Here is an 8,410-nt window from a genome sequence, read left to right on the forward strand (position 1 = left end):
ACTTATAGCCTCCCTGGGCGGTGGGTAGGGGCCCGATGTAGTCAACCTGGATCGACTGCCATGGTCCCTCTACCCTCCTGATGTGTCCCATAGGTACTTTCCTTTTGTAGGGGTCAGGGTTGTTAGCAGCACACACCAGACAGCTGGCACAGAACTCGCGGACATCTTCCCTGAGTCCTGGCCACCATCCTGCCTGTTCCACCCGCTGCCAGGTGGTCTCAGGCCCGGGATGCCCCACTCCTGGACCCTCATGGGCCAGTTGAAGGAATTCCCTCCTGTGCTGCTGCGGTACTACCCATTGCTCTCCCTTAAACAGCATGTCCTCCTTTACAGAGAGGGCTGCTGTGCTGTAAGGGCCCTCGACCCTTTTCACTTCTACCACTGCACTGAGGACTGCCTTGAGGACGGGGTCTTGGGTTTGGACCGTCTTAAGGTCCGGGGTTTTTTTTTTTATTCGTTCGCGGGATGTGGGCGTCGCTGGTGAGGCCAGCATTTATTGCCCATCCCTAATTGCCCTCGAGAAGGTGGTGGTGAGCCGCCTTCTTGAACCGCTGCAGTCCGTGTGGTGACGGTTCTCCCACAGTGCTGTTAGGAAGGGAGTTCCAGGATTTTGACCCAGCGACGATGAAGGAACGGCCGATATATTTCCAAGTCGGGATGGTGTGTGACTTGAAGGGGAACGTGCAGGTGGTGTTGTTCCCATGCGCCTGCTGCTCTTGTCCTTCTAGGTGGTAGAGGTCGCGGGTTTGGGAGGTGCTGTCGAAGAAGCCTTGGCGAGTTGCTGCAGTGCATCCTGTGGATGGTGCACACTGCAGCCACAGTGCGCCGGTGGTGAAGGGAGTGAATGTTTAGGGTGGTGGATGGGGTGCCAATCAAGCGGGCTGCTTTATCTTGGATGGTGTCGAGCTTCTTGAGTGTTGTTGGAGCTGCACTCATCCAGGCAAGTGGAGAGTATTCCATCACACTCCTGACTTGTGCCTTGTAGATGGTGGAAAGGCTTTGGGGAGTCAGGAGGTGAGTCACTCGCCGCAGAACACCCAACCTCTGACCTGCTCTCGTAGCCACAGTATTTATATGGCTGGTCCAGTTCAGTTTCTGGTCAATGGTGACCCCCAGGATGTTGATGGTGGGGGATTCGGCGATGGTAATGCCGTTGAATGTTAAGGGGAGGTGGTTAGACTCTCTCTTGTTGGAGATGGTCATTGCCTGGCACTTATCTGGCGCGAATGTTACTTGCCACTTATGAGCCCAAGCCTGGATGTTGTCCAGGTCTTGCTGCATGCGGGCTCGGACTGCTTCATTATCTGAGGGGTTGCGAATGGAACTGAACACTGTGCAGTCATCAGCGAACATCCCCATTTCTGACCTTATGATGGAGGGAAGGTCATTGATGAAGCAGCTGAAGATGGTTGGGCCTAGGACACTGCCCTGAGGAACTCCTGCAGCAATGCCCTGGGGCTGAGATGATTGGCCTCCAACAACCACTACCATCTTCCTTTGTGCTAGGTATGACTCCAGCCACTGGAGAGTTTTCCCCCCGATTCCCATGGACTTCAATTTTACTAGGGCTCCTTGGTGCCACACTCGGTCAAATGCTGCCTTGATGTCAAGGGCAGTCACTCTCACCTCACCTCTGGAATTCAGCTCTTTTGTCCATGTTTGGACCAAGGCTGTAATGAGGTCTGGAGCCGAGTGGTCCTGGCGGAACCCAAACTGAGCATCGGTGAGCAGGTTATTGGTGAGTAAGTGCCGCTTGATAGCACTGTCGACGACACCTTCCATCACTTTGCTGATGATTGAGAGTAGACTGATGGGGCGGTAATTGGCCGGATTGGATTTGTCCTGCTTTTTGTGGACAGGACATACCTGGGCAATTTTCCACATTGTCGGGTGGATGCCAGTGTTGTAGCTGTACTGGAACAGTTTGGCTGGAGGCGCAGCTAGTTCTGGAGCACAAGTCTTCAGCACTACAGCTGGGATGTTGTCGGGGCCCATAGCCTTTGCTGTATCCAGTGCACTCAGCCGTTTCTTGATATCACGTGGAGTGAATCGAATTGGCCGAAGACTGGCTTCTGTGATGGTGGGGATATCGGGAGGAGGCTGAGATGGATCATCCACTCGGCACTTCTGGCTGAAGATGGTTGCAAACGCTTCAGCCTTGTCTTTTGCACTCACGTGCTGGACTCCGCCATCATTGAGAATGGGGATGTTTGCAGAGCCTACCCGTGACTGCTGCTATAGGACGGGACCCATATGGGTCCCAGAAAGTGCTTGTGCGGGCACCCTCCTTAGCTAGCACGTCGGCCTGCCGGTTACCCTCACTCCGGGGTTCTGCGGAGGAACGGGCTTTCACCTTATGGATGAAAACCTCCCCTTCCTCCCCACTGCTGCTAAGATTTTCTCCAGCAAGGGTTTCACTGTGAGGGGTCTCCCGTCAGCGGAGGTATATCCGCGGTGGGACCAGATGGCTAGGTACTCCGTACACGAATTGCATGTGAACATGTTGTCCGAGCAAATCGTGTATGGGGTGGGGAAGATCTCGGGGTGTGTGACCACGTACACTACCGTGGACAGTTCAGCCTGCTGGGCGCTCATGGTGCTGGGGAGCTTAATTGCCAAGGTAAGGTTTGCCGCTGGGTCATAAACTCCACACCCCGTGAGTCGCTCACCAGCAGATACTGTGCTGGAGCCATCCACATAGATTTCACGGCCTGTGGGTGTATCCGGGTCCATAAACCTATGTTTACTTCCCAAACCCCTTTTATGGAACACCGGTGGGCTGTTCCAGGATATACCAGGTTAGCTGCGAGCTTTGGCTCGCAGAGCCCTTTTACTTTCAGGTCCATCTGTGAGAGAAGCAGGGTCCAGCAAGCAATGCGGGCACTGCTCACTGTCCCATCCTTGATTCTCCCGTCCAGGAGCATCTGGGTGGGCGTGTGATGGGTGAGGAGGGTGATGGGAGAGGTGCCTGTGAAGATCAGCGATCTTTTCACAGCCCAATGTGTGGCCAAGAGGTGCCTTTCACAATTGGAGTAGCTCTTCTCCACATCTGTGAGTATCCTGGAGGAGCAGACCACCGGTCTCAGCTTGCCATGCCGCTCTTGGAGCAGCACAGCACTCAGGCTGTCCCCGCTGGCTGCTACCTCCAGGAAGAACTCTTTCCCTCCATCTATGGCCCCTAGAGCTGGTGCGGTCTGCAGATCTTTCTTGAGCCTGACAAATGCTGCCTGGCAACCCTCATCCCAAACCCACTCCACTCCCTTATGCAGGAGTCGGAGCAGAGGGGCTGCTGTGGCCGCATAGTCCTCAATGAAGTCTCTGCAGTACCCGGTTAGCCCTAGAAACGATCTCACTCCCATGACTGTGTTGGGGACTGGTAACTCCTGTACTGCTTCCCTTCTAGCTTTATCTATGGCCCTTTCCCCAGCACGTATTGTCAGGCCCAGGAATTTCACCTCCTGCTGGCCAATCTGTGCTTTCTTTGGGTTCACTTTAAAACCTTCCTGCCCGAGCAGTTCCAGCAGTTCGGCCAGAAGTGGGCCATGCTCCTCTCTCGCATCGGTGAATAGGAGCAGGTCATCCACGTATTGTACCAGCTGCCTGGGCTGGCTGAAGCCCTTTAAACTGTTTGCCATGCATTGGTGGAAAATGCTGGGGCTATTGTGGAAGCCCTGAGGCAGACAGTTCCAGGTGTACTGTTGCCCTTTAAATTTAAAGGCAAACTTGTACTGATCCTCTCTCCTTAAAGGGATGGACCAAAACCCGTTGGAGATATCCAGCACCGTGAAAGTGGTCGCGGATGCTGGGATACTTCCTATCAGGTCGGCAACTGCTGCTACCGTGGGTGCACAGGCTGGGATGTTACTGTTGAGCACCCGACAGTCCACTGTGGCCCTCCAGGAGTTGTCCGGTTTTCTAACCGGCCACAGTGGAGAGTTCACGTGGGTGGCTATCGGTCTCAGGACCCCCTGTTGCACTAAAGAGGACATGGCTGCTTCCATGTCTGGCTCCTCTTCCCTGGGGAAGTTATATTGCTTTTGTGCTCGGGCCATAGGGTCCCCGTCTACACTGACCTCGAACCCGTTGACCCTCCCACAGTCGTGTTTGTGTGTGGCAAATGTGGCTCGGTGGGCTCGCACAAATGCCTGGAACTCCCTTGGGGTATTGCTGACCATGAGTTTGAGGTTATAACCCTCTTTAGGCTTCATGGTGCACAGGGTCCCCTTCCCCTGTTTCCCTGGGATGACGACTACTCCGCCTTCCTTTCCTGTATTTACCCCCACAGGCAGTGATTCCTCAAATCCACTAGGATCCCGTGGCCTACAATAAAGTCGGCTCCCAGGATCCCTTTTCCACCCTCCACTTCCCACTTCATTAGGACACAGGTCCACTGAGAGCGGAGTGTTCCTAAACGAATGGTCAGCGGGATGGAAAATGAGCCAGCCTGTTCTTTACCTGTGAATCCCGACAGACTGTCTGGGACCCCGTTAGATAGAGGTGAGGTGGTGGGGTTAGCTGAATGGATCACGGTACATGATGCTCCCGTGTCCAACAGATAGGTCCCCTTTACCTCTTCTACCTCCATCTCAACGAGGGGTCTCTTCCATAAGTCGTAGGTAAGGGAACACAGGTAAACAGGCTGCACTGGCTCTAGTCAGGGTTGTGGGTTAGATGGGGCTGATGGGGCCAGAGCGCCGGTGGTGGCTGCGACCTTCCCTGGGCCAGTCAATAGGGTTCTCATGGTGTCCAAAAATGACTCGACCGTGGCGGGAGGGATTCCTGTCTCTGCCTTTTGGGCTGGAGTTGAGGAATTCTTTCCCTTGTTATCTTTCCAAGGATTCTTACACTCCTTCCTCCAGTGTCCATCCTTCCCACACCCATAACAGTTGAGCTTTGTGCTGGAAGGGTTATTCCCTTCCTGATGCCACTCCTTCCTACCCTGGCCGGGTTTCATTTCATGAACTTTCCCTTTAGGTGTTGATGGTTTTGCTTTAAAACAAAGGCATGGCCCCACCATGTCTGGAAAAGCTGCCTCTTTCAATGGGAGTGATTGTCGACCCCCTGCGGTCGGTTTTGCATTAAAACAGAGACATGTCTGAAGCTCCACGGTGTGTGTGTTGTTGATTTCATCTGGTGACCTCTCAACTATCCTTCCATTTTAGGATTATAGTCAAGTTTTCCCATACTCAGGGTTTTTTTAGGGTTTTTCTCCGAGTTTTGGGGGATCTGTGAATTTTGAGAATCTTACAGTTCACTAAGGTTCACTAGATTAATTCCTGGGATGAGAGGGTTGTCCTATGAGGAGAGGTTGAGTAGAATGGGCCTATACTCTGGAGCTTAGAAGAATGAGAGGTGATCTCATTGAAACATATAAGATTATGAGGGGGCTTGACAGGGTAGATGCTGAGAGGCTGTTTCCCCTGGCTGGAGAGTCTAGAACTAGAGGCATAGTCTCAGGATAAGGAGTCAGCCATTTAAAACTGAGATGAGGAGGAATTTCTTCACTCAGAGGGTTGTAAATCTTTCGAATTCTCTACCCCAGAGGGCTATGGATGGTCAGTCATTGAATATATTCAAGGCTGAGATTGATAGATTTCTGGACTCTCGGGGAATCAAGGGATACGGGGATCGGGCGGGAAAGTCGAGTTGAGGTTGAAGATCAGCCATGGTCTGATTGAATGGTGGAGCAGGTTCGAGGGGCTGAATGGCCTACTCCTGCTCCTAGTTCTTATGTTCTTATGTTGAAGACGGACGGGTTGCTCCTCAACAAAGCTCGGACCAATGTCTCATGGGGAGGTAAACTAGTGCTGTGAGGGAGGTTTAAATTAATTTGTGAGGGGGATGGGCACCAGGATGAAACATTAGAGAGGAGAAACAAGGGGCATAGAGGATTTGAAGAGACCAATAGATCTAGAGTAAAGAATAGTTCAGAAATAAGAGGGATCAGACGGGGCAAATGCAAGGCAGACTAAAATGAGTTTGGAGTGCATGTGTGTAAATGTGGTAAAAAAGGTTGGTGAGCTGCAGGCTCAAGTCGCCACATGGGACTGTGATACAATGACAATACCAGAGACCTGGCTCAAAGAGGGGAGGACTGGGTATTTAATATTCCTGGCTACAAGGTATTCAGGAAAGATAGGGAAGGAAAGAAAGGAGGGGGGAGGGTTGGAGTTGGCAGTATTGATCAAAGAAACTATTATAGCACTGGAAAGGGATGATGTAGTTGAGGGGTCAAAGACAGAATCTATTTGTTAGAATTGAGGAACAATAGAGGCACTATTACACTACTGGGTGTAGACTATAGGCCAAATAATGGGAAGGAGATAGAGGAGAAAATTACAGAAAGATGCAAGAACTACAGAGTAGTAATATATAAACTTCAATAGTAACAGTGTAAAGGGCAAAGAGGGTGATGAATTCCTGAAATGTATACAAGAGAACTTTCTTGATAAGTGTGTTTCCAGCCCAAGGAGGAAGGAAGCAGTGCTGCAACTCGTTCTGGGTCATAAAGTGGGACAAGTGGAGCGTGTTTCAATGGGGGAGCAATTGGGGAACAGTGATCATAATATCAGATTTAGAATAGCTATCAAAAAGGACAAGGAACAATTAAGCATAAAAATACTTAACTGGAGGAGGGCTAATTTCAGTGAAACAAAAAGGGATCTTGCCCAGGGTGACTGGAATCAAAGAGTGGTGACAAAACAGTAATTGAACAATGGGAGGCCTTCAAGGAGGAGAAGGTTCGGGTACAGAGTAGACACATCCCTACAAGGGGGAAAGGAGGGGCATCCAAAGATAGAGCTCCCTGGATTACTAAAGATACAGAGATTAAAATGAATCAGTAAAAGGAGGCTTATGACAAGTGTAAGGTTCATAATACAGTAGAGAACCAGGCCGAATACAGAAGAGATCTAAAAATGGGAGTAGGAGGGGTTAAGAGAGAGTATGAGAATAGATTAGCGGTTAACATAAAAGGAAACCAAATAGTGGGAAAGCCAGCAAGGATTTGTTAAAGGCAAATTGTGTTAACCAACTTGATAGAGTTTTTTGATGAGGTAACAGAGAGGGTAGATGAGGGCAATGCAGTTGATGTGGTGTATATGGACTTTCAAAAGGCGTTTGATAAAGTGGTGCACGGTAGGCTTATCATCAAGATTGCGGCCCATGGAATAAAAGGGGCAGTAGCAACGTGGATACAGAAATGGCTAAATGACAGGAAAGAGAGAGTAGTGGTGAATGGTTGTTTTTCGGACTGGAGGGAGGTGTACAGTGGTGTTCCCCAGGGGTCAGTGCTGGGACCACTGCTTTTCTTGATATATATTAATGACTTGGACTTGGGTGTACAGGGCACAATTTCAAAATTTGCAGATGACACAAAACTTGGAAGTGTAGTGAACAGTGAGGAGGATAGTGATAGACTTCAAGAGGATATGGACAGGCTGGTGGAATGGGCGGACACGTGGCAGGTGAAATTTAACACAGAAAAATGCAAAGTGATACAATTTGGTAGGAAAAATGAGGAGAGGCAATATAAACTAGAGGGCACAACTCTAAAAGGGGTACAGGAACAGAGAGATCTGGGGGTATATGTGCACAAATCGTTGAAGGTGGCAGGGCAGGTTGAGAAAATGGTTAAAAGACATACGGGATCCTGGGCTTTATAAATAGAGGCATAAAGTACAAAAGTAAGGAAGTCATGATCAATCTTTATAAACTGGAGTATTGTGTCCAGTTCTGGGCACCGCACTTTAGGAAAGATGTGAAGGCCTTAGAGAGGGTGCAGAAGAGATTTACTAGAATGATTCCAGGGATGAGGGACTTTAGTTACATGGATAGATTGGAGAAGCTGGGGTTGTTCTCCTTGGAACAGAGAAGGTTGCGAGGAGATTTGATCGAGGTATTCAAAATCATGAAGGGTCTAGACAGAGTAGATAGAGAGAAACTGTTCCCATTGGCAGAAGGGTCAAGATCCAGAGGGCATAGATTTAAGGTGACTGGCAAAAGAACCAAAGGCGACATGAGGAAAAACTTTTTTACACAGTGAGTGGTTAGGATCTGGAATGCGCTGCCCGAGGGGGTGGTGGAGGCAGATTCAATCATAGTCTTCAAAAGGGAACTGGATAAGTACTTGAAACGAAAAGAATGTGCAGGACTATGGGGAAAGGGCGGGGGAGTGGGACTAGCTGGATTGCTCTTGCATAGAGCCAGCATGGACTCGAAGGGCCGACTGGCCTCCTTCTGTGCTGTAACCTTTCTATGATTCTATAAAACCCAAAAGCCTTTTATTAACCTATAAATAGTAAAAGTGTAGTCAAAGGAAGGGTGGGACCGATTAGGGACAAAATAGGAGATGATCTTGTGGAGGCAGAGGGCCTGACTGAGACACTAAATGAATACTTCACATCGGTCT

Source organism: Heptranchias perlo, unplaced genomic scaffold (assembly GCF_035084215.1).
Source record: "Heptranchias perlo isolate sHepPer1 unplaced genomic scaffold, sHepPer1.hap1 HAP1_SCAFFOLD_338, whole genome shotgun sequence".
In the NCBI taxonomy this organism is placed as follows: Eukaryota; Metazoa; Chordata; class Chondrichthyes; order Hexanchiformes; family Hexanchidae; genus Heptranchias; species Heptranchias perlo.